Source organism: Ranitomeya variabilis, chromosome 7 (genome assembly GCF_051348905.1).
Source record: "Ranitomeya variabilis isolate aRanVar5 chromosome 7, aRanVar5.hap1, whole genome shotgun sequence".
NCBI lineage: Eukaryota > Metazoa > Chordata > Amphibia > Anura > Dendrobatidae > Ranitomeya > Ranitomeya variabilis.
This window is the reverse complement of record NC_135238.1, coordinates 163,065,135-163,077,740: the sequence shown is the minus strand read 5'-3', so window position 1 is coordinate 163,077,740 and position 12,606 is coordinate 163,065,135. Positions and strand designations below refer to the sequence as shown.

The 12,606-nt window shown below is 45.4% G+C and overlaps 1 protein-coding gene across 2 annotated transcripts in view; it reads right to left on the bottom strand.

The window, feature by feature from the left end:
• The window catches only part of ADARB1 (adenosine deaminase RNA specific B1), a 159,949-nt gene extending 147,815 nt beyond the window's left edge, over positions 1–12,134 (bottom strand). The window contains exon 1 of one of the 2 annotated variants that reach the window (XM_077272161.1): positions 11,787–12,134. The gene's annotated coding sequence lies outside the window, so the exon portion shown is untranslated. The remainder of the gene's footprint in view (positions 1–11,786) is intronic. The other variant, XM_077272163.1, reaches the window with a different exon arrangement.
• Between the last annotated feature and the right edge of the window lie 472 nt (positions 12,135–12,606).

The window sequence follows — 12,606 nt, the reverse complement described above, 5'->3', positions numbered from 1 at the left end:
CATGCGTGGTCGAAAATGGCGGACTCGACGCACAAAAATAGCCGGATTACTTACCGGTAATGCTCTTTTAATGAGTCCATGACAGCACCCACTGGAGAGATAGGGATCCGCCCCAAGGAACAGGAAACCTACAGAAGAATAAAAGGGGCGGTCCGCCTCTCCTCGTCAGTTTAATTTTCAGAGTACCCGGAGGACCGCCAGTATTAGTCCAATTATTTACAAATACATATCTTAAACTTATATACTCAATAGAAGTAATTCAAATTAATTTTTAATTTAATAGGGAGGGATGTGACTGGGTGCTGTCATGGACTCATTAAAAGAGCATTACCGGTAAGTAATCCGGCTATTTACCCTTCGCCGTGACAGCACCCACTGGAGAGATTTCCAGAGACCAACACCTAGGGGGGGGGGGGGGGGGGGGGCCACCATGCTGAGGATAGTCCTGGCAAAGTGTAGGTCAGAATCTGAAGAAAGATTAAGTCTGTAGTGATTATAGAAAGTAGAAGGAGCCAACCACGTTGCTGCCTTACATATGTCCTCAATTGGAACGTTTCCCCTTTCAGCCCAGGAGGACGCCATAGCTCTGGTGGAATGTGCCTTAACGCCTTCCGGAGGTTCCTTATTTTTCATGAGTAGGCCACCTGGATCGTGTCTCTAATCCATCGGGACAATGTGGCTCTTGTGACTCCATACCCCTTCTTTTTACCCTGGAAGGATATGAACAGAGCCCTACTCTGCCTCCAACTACTAGTTTTTTTCAATATATTGTAAAACTACTCTCCTGACATCTAGAATGTGGAATCTTTGTTCTTCAGGAGTGGAGGGGTCTTTAAAGAAAGTGGGAAGATGTATCTCTTGTGACCTATGGAATTTCCTTGCAACTTTAGGGAGATATAAGGGATCTGGTTTTAAAATTAACCTGTCCTGAAATGTTAGAAGGAAAGGTGGATCTATGGATAAGGCCTGAATGTCGCTGACTCTTCTAGCCGATGTTAATGCTACTAAGAAGGCTGTTTTTAGTGACAAGTGTTTTAGAGATACTGTATCTATAGGTTCAAATTAAGGTTCTGTTAGAGAGTCTAGGACTAGGTTTAGATCCCAAGGAGCTACTCTAGGTATGTGGATAGGAGTAATTCGTTCACAGGCCGTAATGAAGCGGGACACCCATTTGTTACCAGCAACATTATGGCCATAGAGGGCCCCTAGAGCGGACACCTGGACTTTTAGTGTATTAACCGACAGACCTAACTCTTTCCCTTTCTGTAGAAATTCTAGGATAGATTTTATTGGAACTTCTGATGGGTTTGAACCTGTATGGAACTGAAGACATTTTTTCCATATTTTGGTATAAATCTTTGTGGTAGATGGTTTCCTGCTAAGCAGGAGTGTATCAATTAGGCCTTTTGAAAACCCTCTGGAATTTAATATCTGCCTTTCAAATTCCAGGCCGTCAAGTGGAGGCTGTCCACTTGGGGGTGGAAGAAAGGTCCCTGAGAGAGTAGGTCTGGGATTGAGGGAAGGACCCATGGGTCTGTCACCGACATTGATTGTAGGCACGAGAACCATGGTCTCTTGGGCCAGAATGGTGCTATCAATATTATCCTGGCTTGCTCTTCCCTGATTTTCCGTATTACTTGTGGAAGCAGAATTATCGGAGGGAAGGCATATGCTAGTTTGAATTGCCAGGGTATCTGAAGAGCATCTAGAATGTCCGTGTGGTCTGCACGGGACCGAGATGCAAATTTTTGCACTTGTCTGTTCAGTTTCGTAGCAAACAGGTCTATCTGGGGCCTGCCCCACAATAATGTAATTTTGTGAAAGATGTGAGGATTTAGACACCATTCTCCTTGATGTAGAGTGTGTCGACTTAGAAAGTCTGCCTGTTGATTGCTTTCTCCTTTGATGTAGACCACGGAGAGGGACAACAGATGCTTTTCGGCCAGGATCAAGATATTCTTTGCGGAAGACATTAGAGCGTCTGATCGAGCCCCGCTTTGTTTGTTTAAATAAGCCACCGTCGTAGTGTTGTCTGAACAGACTCTGACGTGATTTCCTCGAAGCTGTGGGAGAAATTGACGCAGTGCATAGTTTACTGCATTCAACTCTTTTAAATTAGACGAATATAAGATTTGTTCCTCATTCCATATTCCTTGGCAGAAGCTATCCCCCATATGTGCGCCCCACCTGTAGGGACTAGCATCAGTAGTCACAGTGTGGGATGGCAATATCACCCAAGGGACACCCTCCGTCAAATTCCTATTATCTAGCCACCACCCCAAGGAAGCTAGGACCTCCTGTGATAACGTTATTTTTGATTCGAGGTGTCCTAGGAATTTTCTCTGTTCTGGAAGGATTTGGTGTTGCAATATTCGGGTATGGAGTTGTGCCCACTGGACGGCTGGAGTACAGGAAGAAAGGGATCCTAATAGAGACATTCCTTCCCTCAGGGACATTCGAGGTTTATGAATGGCAGCCACTACTTTCCCCTCTATTTTAGATATTTTTTCCCGAGGGAGTAGACATTTTTGTTTTGTGGAATCTAGATGGAACCCCAGAAATATCTGGAGGGAAAGTGGGATAAGTCTGGATTTTTCAGAGTTGATGATCCAGCCCAAGTTTTGTAAAGATGAGACCGTGTTCGCTAAACGTTCAGCACACTGAAGGGACGAATTTCCTACAACCAAAAAATCATCCAAATAGGGGATGATTAAAGTGTCCTTCTGACGAAGGTAGGCCATCACCTCTAACATTACTTTGGTGAAGATTCTTGGTGCTGTGGAAAGACCAAAGGGCATGGCCGTGTACTGGAAATGATGAATCTTCCCATCGAGTTTTACTGCGACTCTGAAGTATTTTTTATATCTGTTATGGATAGGGAGATGGTAGTAGGCATCTTTTAAATCAATGCCGCCCATCTTACAATTTGGAAAAAGGAGTTTAATGGCAGATCTTATAGATTCCATTTTAAACGTATCATTTTTAATAAACGTATTGAGTTTTGTAAAATTTATAATTGTTCGGAATGAACCATCGGGCTTAGGGATTAAAAATAATGGAGAGTAGAACCCACTACCCTCTTGTTCCCTTGGTACTCTAACTAAGACATTTTTATTTAAGAGACTTTGGATCTCTAATTCAAGGGCCGTTTGTTGTATTGGTGAACTAAGGACTGTTAAAATAAAAGAATCATGGGGAATTTGGAGGAATTCTACTTTAATTCCTTCTTTAATAATATTTAGAACCCAGGAATTTAACGTAATCTTTTGCCATTGGGGAAAGAAAAATTTTAACCTACCCCCTACTGGGGTGTCTGGAGTTTTAATATTTATTGTCTCTACGGAAGGGGGGGCCTTTAAACATAGTACCACATTGTTTTCCCTCTCTTGTGGTCCACCGTGATGGTCTTTCATTTTGTCTTCTTTTGCCGAACGGTCTCCTTCTAAAGGTCTTCCTATAAAAAGGAATTGAGGGATCAGGGAAGGCTTTTTTCCTTTCTTTTGCTTTTTTGAGGATTTCATCCAAAGCTTTTCCAAATAAAAACTCACCCTCACACGGAATAGCACAGATCTTGGCCTTCGACTGTGTATCCCCCTTCCAGCTCTTCATCCACAACGCACGTCTGGCATTATTAACCAGACCTGCCGATCGTGCAGCGAGGCGAAGAGAGTCAGCTGATGCGTCAGCCATGAATGCTGCTGCCCCTCTAATTAATGGTATCGCATCTCGCAATTTTTGTCTGGAGACTCCTTGTTCAATTTGCTGATCTAACTGATCAATCCAGACAAGCATGGATCTAGCAGTGCATGTACTGGCAATTGTTGGTTTGAATATGCCTGTGGAAGCTTCCCATGCTCTTTTTAATGACGATTCCGCTTTCCGATCCAGAGGGTCAGAGAGTAGGCCTGCATCTTCAACTGGAAGAGCTGATTGTTTCGAGGTGGAGGCGACTGCTGCGTCCACTTTAGGAATCTTATGGAAAGAGTGTCAGCTTTATAGGCAGAGAGTTTTAACACTCACCCAGTGAAGCTGTACGGTACCGGATCAGGTTGCCGAAGCGCTTTCCTGGATCTTGAATCCGTGGCATCGCTTCTGCGGCTGGCATCTGAGGATCTCCTGCTGGCTGGGTCACCTGCTGGGTCCACCGTCTTGCCTGGGGATGACATGTTGCATCGCCTGTGTGCTTGCAACCATCCCCCTTTTATAGGCTGGGTTTTTTTTTGGTTTTTTTCCCTAGCGGTGTACTGCGCATGCGTGAAACCGCGCTTTCCCTCACCGCTGTATGAGTGACCCGGAAGTGCTACCGAACACTTCCGGGCGAATATGGTGATTGTTACACCGCTCTGCGCATGCGCGGCCGCGATCTTACCTCGGCCCGCGCTATGGAGCGGTGTACCGGCTGCCGCTGCTGCTGTGCCACAGATCCCTGCCTCATATATCGGTCCGCGTCTGGAGCCTCCTTTTTAGGCCGCACACCGCAGCGTTGCTCCGTGGGATCAGGCTGCCTCTTCCGGACCCAGCCATCCCACATGCCGGACAGACGAGGGGGGAGCCGTCTAATGAAGTCTCCCCCGACGCTGCTTCGGGACCGCATCCCCTGCCGTTCCCGCAGAGACCGCACAGGCGGATGCCCTGGCCCAGGTATGGTTCCTGTAGTTTTGGAGAATCCAGAGACCCTGTCCCCTGGGAACAGGAAACCTAAACTGACGAGGAGAGGCGGACCGCCCCTTCTATTCTTCTGTAGGTTTCCTGTTCCTTGGGGCGGATCCCTATCTCTCCAGTGGGTGCTGTCATGGTGAAGGGTAAAAACGTTACATGTAACTTTTTTGTGCCGGCGGTCAGCCAAAACACGACGCAACCATCGCACGATGGTTGCGACGTGTGCTAATACGTCGCAATGCGTCGGTAATGTTAGTCTATGGGGAAAAACGCATCCTGCAGACAACTTTGCAGGATGCGATTTTTCTCCTGAACGACACATTGCAACGTATTGCAAATGACGCTAGTGTGAAAGTAGCTTTAGTTAGCACATAGCCAGGCAAGTTTTTGTCGTTTTGTTTTTTTTACAGTTTGTTACATTTTGGCTGAAACACACACAAACACTTATAAACATAATTGTCTACCTCCTTTACAAAGGACCTTTACTTATGAGCTTAAAAAACCCGTAAAAATGCTTCTATCCGACTACATTCACAAGACTGTCAGATTTTGCTTCAGTTGAAACCTATTCCCCACTCTCCCAATTCTATAGACTTCATAATTTAACAATTGTCTGAATAAGGCCCTACACTAATGTGACCATGGCCCAATGTTCAGTATGGGTATAACAATAATTTGAATTTGCCTGTCCTTGATGTACGGCCTAATAAACACAACTGTATGAAAACTAATGATTGATTCAAAAACATAGCTTTTATTCTAACAACTTAGAAAGATAAATTTGTTCAGTAGTGTGTGGAGCTTAACCTCATAAAAACTTGTCTAAACAAGTCCTAAGTAAGGCTGCTTTCACACATCAGTTGTTTGTGGTCAGGCAAAATCCGGCGAATTGGATTCTGGGGAAGAGAGAGGAGAGAGACACCCCAGAAAATGCATGATTTGTTTTTTAAAAAATTGGAATCAGTCGCCGGATTCCATCATTTGACTTCACGTCTCATCCTTTTTTCGCCAGATCAGTCGCTGTCCGTTTTTTCAACGGACAAAAAACGTTTCTATGTCAGTTTTCTTTGGCCGCCAGAAAGCGAATTTTTGACAGATCAGGCAAAAAACGGATGAAACGTGAGGCCATCCGTCGCAATCCAGCACTAATACAAGTCTATGAGAAAAAAACAGATCCGGCAGCAACTTTTGCCGAATACGTTTTTTTCTAAATTGGACGGATTGTGCCTGACGGCAAAAAACTGATGTGTGAAAGCAGCCTTAAGCTGTTTACCCATTATAGACAGTGAGCGCTTATCACTGGGAGATGCCAATTTTCATTGTTGGGAGTCAGGCGTATTATGATTTTCACAATTTAATACAGTGGTGACATCTTTCACTTATGTCACAATAGTCTCCCAATAAGATGACCAACTACAAAGTGTGCAAGTTCATTCACTTGGGGGAGGGATTACAAAACTGACATGCCCAATCCTTGCATTCACCGGACATGCACTATCAAAAGACAATCTGGCAGGGCACATTTATCCATTCTGCACTGACAGTTTTATTTTGCTCTTAAAACTCTCCTGAAAAAATGCCTCACATATAAAAAGAAATATTTTAGCAGAACATTACTTTAAACAAAAAAAAACCTGTGACGTGCTCCCATAATACAGCACATGGAGCATACGGACATCAGACTCTGCTTTGTACGCCAATCTGACTCGACAGCAAAACCAATCTTTCTATACAGAACAGTGCCTGTCCCTGCAAAAGGAAACTTAGCCAGAAGAGGTTTTTCTCAGTTATAAAAGTAAATTGACAATTCGGTAAGGAACTATAAGGGTATGTGCACACGTTCAGCAATTGGCTGCAGGCTATTGAACGCAGGTGAATCGGCATGTGTTCAGTGAACAGTACTGATTCACCAGGTCCAATACAATGTATGGGTGAAATTCATCATGAGATGGATCGCGTCTCAGCAAAATAGACATGCTGTGGTCTGGAAAGACGCGCCACATGTCCATCTCCGCGGGTGATCTGCGGGCGTCTCTGGATGCATAGTGGACATGTGATTTCTTGAAATCCCTTCCATTACGCTTTAATATCTGACTGCTGCGTAAGTACGCAGCATCCAAAACTGCAGCGTTTACTTATCGTGTGCACATTCCCTAAGTAGGGTGTCAGTTGACTGCAGCTCTGGATTGAACGCCTTCCTGTTTTGACTGTAAATGTTATATTTAATCTGATTTACAGATGCAGCGAAACCAATTATGTTATAGTTTAAAAACAAAAAAAGGGAGGCGATTTGAGCTTTTAAAAATGTAAAAAAAAAAATTCTAGAATTTCATAGGAGACTAAACCAGCAAATCACTGTTGGGTTTTATAAAAGTAGCAACATGGCAGAAAACAGAAGCCCATTGGCACAACATGATCGAGGCACAGCTGGCTGATCGCTGCAGTTAGAAGGCAGATGCAGACTGTAGAACACAGCCAGTGCCTGCAAGGCATGGGACAGGCTCTTCTCACTCATACATGTATCTGACATCCACAACCAACTAGCTTACTGCAGAATTCAGGAAGGGGTTAAGCAGAATAGCTTTCTTGTGGCAAGTGCATTCCCAGTCACAAAAACAAAGTACATCCCAATTCAGTTTTATGTTTTTATTTTCATACATAACATTGAGTCCACTACAAACGCAACCTCTGACAACACAGAGAACAGAATTCCACATATAGGACACTCCTAGGTTCATCATTAAAGGGAACAGCCAGCAGGATTTAGGCCCGAAAAAGCCATGTATCTGACAACTATAGTCTATTTCGTCACATTCAGCATGAGGCCATATTTAGAGGTCAGTGATTTTTCTTGCATGTAAAAAATAGACCGATTTTAATAAGTGTCAATTTATATTATCAGTATCTCTTATTCTACACAAAAAATATATATTATCAGGAAGGTTTGTCAAGTTTCTCCTACCAAATAGTGAAAAATAGACCGGTCTAGGATGCAACCGAGATTAAATCGATGTGCTATGCAAGTGTTTCACAGATCCATAGAGGAGTTTGATCTGTGACTTGGATGAAAAAAGCAGGGTCGTGGAGTCTGAGTCAGTACACTATTTTGATGAAATCATAAAATGGATAGAGACAGACTCCTAAAATATATAATAAATTGGGTGCAGTAGTTCAATGCAGGATGTGCTGTAAATGTTTTCATAAGAATTTGGGAAAGTTAAGAAATGTTCTGTTCCTGATCTAAGGATCTGTGCTTCAGTTGAGATGAACATGTGCAGCACTTTTCGTACATGCTCAGTAGGGATCAGTGCTGTGGAGTTGGAGTCGGCGAAATGTCGGAATCCTGACATACCAACTCCACAACCCTGGGGAAAAAGGAACTTATTTTGCAGATGCTTAGAAGGTGAACAGCTACAGACTAAGGGTGCGTGTCCACTGTCCAGATTGACGGCGCTCTGGACAGAGCGGAAAACCCGCTCCGCCCAAAGTGCCGCCCCCTTCTGTATGCGCTGTGATTCCGGATGTGTTCATTGCACACATCCGGAATCGACGCACCCTATACATAGGACCCTGTTATTTACCTTGCGGTGACGGTCCGTAAACAGACATGCTGCGTTCTAAAAAGACGCACCGCATGTCCGTAAATGCAGGGCCGCCGGATGCGTGTTTGCACACATAGTGGAGACGGGATTTCATAAAATCCCCTCCACTATGCTGCAACATCTGGTCGCCGCGGTTGTACACAGCGTTCAGTCTGCATGTAATCCGGCCCGTGGACACACAAAAAAACACAAATGGCACATATGTGAAAACGGACGTCTGAATTAGGCTTATGGAATCAAGAGGGTGGAGCTGTTATGGTATGTGCACACGTTGCAAATTTCCCTGCAGATCTGCAGCTTTCTTTCCACGCAGAAACGCTGCAGATCCGCAAGTGATTTAGAGTACAGTAGTACGCAGCAGATTCAAAAAAGGAGCATGTCAATTCTTTGTGCAGATCTGCTGCGTTTCTGCACCCATTCCATAATAGAAATCTGCAGCGGTAAAGAAAGGAAGAAATCCGCACAAAAATCTGCAACGTGTGCACAGACAAAAAAAGCACAGATTCTGACCTGCGTTTTCTAACAAGAAATGCAGAATCTGCACAGAAAATTCCACAGTCAAATCTGCAACGTGTGCATATAGCCTTATACTGAATAGTCAAGAATGACAGATAACGGACCAGATCTGTGAGCACAAGCCTCTACTAATAACATCTGTTCCATCTACAACAAGTTCTTGCTTCAATTTCTATTCACGTAAGTCAGAGGGGAAATAAAAGAAAAAAGCTAAGAACAGCAGTTCAGAAGCACTGGCCTTCATGGTGCAATGAAAGCCGTACAGGGGATTTCCATTTAAAAAGCGCACCCCACTATTTCCATAATTCCTATTCAATAGAACTGAGAGTAGCTGCACATTCCCCCTCATATACTGACCTGCATTAATTTTTGTGAATTATAGGGTACCAGCAATCTGTGTTACAGGCACATTTAGAATGGAATCACACCTTTAAAAAGGTGAACCAGGGGTTCTGAGAAGAGATAACTAGATGAGAAACTCTGGTATGGAGAAGTTAAGAGAGAGGATGCACAAGTCATCTTTTAACCTGAGAGATGTGCAAAACATTACAAACCTCAACACATGAGAACTCAAAAGGGTAAAAAAATGCATTTTGTACAAGACAAACTGAAAAAAACAGCCTTGTGAGAGGCCTATTTTATTTTCTCAGTTGGATAGTGAAAAACTGGTGCGCATTACAATGCGAGGTATGGCTGTACATGTTAGCATGGTGCTGAGGGATGCTGTGATCAGCTTCCTAATGACAGGATCTACGTGTGGGGGAAGGGCAGGAATGCTGCAGCAGGCTCTCTGTATGCAGAGCAATCTAGATGTCAATCTTATACTTGTTATTCATTAATTCCTGATTGTGTCACTTACATTTCAGAATGCGTTATGTACGGAAACCCCATTAAGTTGTATGATTTCACACACGCAAATAGCTTTATACTCAAGGGCCTTAAGAAACAGAATATTTTAAAAAGGTGACATCATACATATATTAAGGGTCATCATATAGATTCTAATCAAGCAGAAATGCTACAAAGCTCTCCGTCAACACATAAGAACGGATCACCCTCCAAACATCAGCTGTAAACTTCATAACCTAAATTTATTGTCAACAACTATGGACTAGAAATGTAGGTTAAAAGTCCTTAATGGCTACTATAAGTCACGATTTGGCTAATGTTTCCACTTATTTCTTTCAATCTCACAACCAGTAATCAACAGGGGTCTCTAGATAAGAAAATGCACCACCTCAATAACAGAGATAAAACAAAAAGAAGCAGATGGTCAAGCAGGCCCATAAACTAGGCTCAGCCTAATTAAATCACTGCTTACAAAGCACCATAATAAACAATGAGGAACCTGGTCGAGGACGTGTCCAGCTACATGCCGATAGCACCAAACTTGGGTGCATTTAATTTTGTATTGATTTTTCACTGATTTTAATTTTTTTTTTAGAACATGGGCATCATTCTAGAGCAAAGGATATACAATATACTCTGGAACTATCATTTACAGGTCTAACATAAAATAAAAAGTCACCAAAACTGGAGAGAGAAGGTCAGACCCATCATGAATACTCCGCACATCTGATCACAAGGGTCTGATTATTTTGGAGCCATATAAATTTTCAAGAATTAAAGAAAAGTCACTGACTGCAATCTCCCAGAGCTCCTGCATCAATGGTTTTGTGGGTCACGGCAAAGTAATTAACAGGTACACAACAATGAAAAAATAAGTAAACCACATTTTTCTGAATGTCCGAAAGAGACAAATAGCGTCAGGAGAAAGGCCAGTGAACTCAGTGGCACCATTGGAATAAAAGGTTTTTGGGGATTGAGAGGAACGTAGAGTTTGGTGGAGAGCATTGTATTAATGTGAACCTAGCCTAAGCCGCAGAAATCTACTCTCAGATGCTCTGTCTCCAGCAAGACAACATAAAGGCAAAATGAGAAATTTGATTAGTTGCCCAAAGTAAATCAGATCCCAGCTGGTACTTTTTTTTTTAGCGATCCGCCTGACTGTATTGACAGTCTGCACAAACGTCACAACTGCATGCGTATGGGCAGAACTTGCTCCCTGCAGTGTCTCCATATGGACTTGCACAAATAAACGACCGATCTATAATACTAATGTCACGCTGTATGGCTGTGCATTCTGATAAAGATTAGACCTTTGTGCACTCTATTAAAGAGGTTTATGAAAGACCCAAAAAAAAAGAAGAGAGCGTTTTCAGACAGTTATGGTCATGGTTTTGTGATTCGGCTTCCTATGGACATCTGCACTGATCAGACTGATACACGTCAGTCAGGAATGTCCTGCAATATCAGAACATTGTCCATAGAGCAGAGCAGTAAGGGCACATGATCCATCATCAGGGCAGGAGGCTTTACAGATGACCCCGCTGTCCGGTGAACAGCAGAGCCCCTACCTGCAATGCTCAGTGCTCCTTACATTGCCTCCAGTACAGAGACGCCCCCTAGGAATGTGAAGGATCGTCCATTGCATCAGATGACAGATTACCTGGTGGCTTGGATATTGTGTTGGGATGTGGTGATCGTTTTTGGTCTGTGGTAGATAGTGATGGAGAGAGTTACTGACACGCTTCCTGCTATATAATGGACCACCGACCAGGGAAAGGCCACCACCGGCCAGGGATCGGCCACCACCGGCCAGGGATCGGCCACCACCGGCCAGGGATCGGCCACCACCGGCCAGGGATCGGCCACCACCGGCCAGGGACCGGCCACCACCGGCCAGGGACCGGCCACCACCGGCCAGGGACCGGCCACCACCGGCCAGGGATCGGCCACCACCGGCCAGGGATCGGTCACCACAATAGAGCAGCCTGTACAGCGCCCACCCCACGTCCAGCCTCACCTGACAGCCGCACACATCCTGCCCCCGCACAATGAATGGCTCCCAGCAGCAGCAGCCCTGTGGCAGCAGCAGGCACATAGCAGCACACGGCGCGCCAGCCCTCCCTCCCTCCTCACCAAGGAGCGGTACACCCCGGCTCTCACCTTCACGGTCAGAGAGAATCACTGACAGGCCGGTCGGCGGGGCTCTCCGGTGGTCTCGGCAGCGCTCTCCGGTGGTCTCGGCAGCGCTCTCCGGTGGTCTCGGCAGCGCTCTCCGTTGCACAATGGCCCCTGTCACGTGTGACAAGCCGGAGGGGCCGTCTCCTGTATCCTCGCCGTTACTGTCAGTCAGGTGTACCTTCCCAGTCAGCCGGTGCTCGGTGCTGTGCCTGCCCGGTGCTGCGCACTCTCTCTCACAGCTCACACGCAGCGCTCCGCGATTCTCCTCCCGCCAACCAGGCGCGCGCGACGCCGACCAATCAGAACGCAGAGCGCCTCGTCCCTGGCCACGCCCGCTGCGCGTCCCCGCGGCACTGACAAAAGTTTACGTACAGAGGCAGAGGGCGCGCTCGTACTCTGGCCCCGCCCACAAACTGCGTGCGTCACGTTTTGAAGCCCAGAAGGTGACATGTTGGTAACGGGCGTCGGGCAGAGTCATGTGAGGGGAGAGGAGCAGCAGCTGTCGGCCTGTGGCAAGCTTCAGCCTCGAATATTGGCGTCGGGGGATTTAGCTTCTGCTCACAGGAGACGATAATGTCCCCTCTTCCTATAAAAGCTCCAATTAACTCTATTTGTTTTGTCTTTTTCCTACACTGGAAAAAAGCGAGAGGGGTTTGCTACAGTGTGAGGAGCCGTGTGCGCAGGCTGCCATCTCACCCTAGTGTGCACTGATCCCTGCGCTGGGCAGGCCCAGCATAACCCCGATGGTCCCATGCCGAGGGCTTCACGACCATCTGTGTATGGTACAGCGTAACGAAACTTT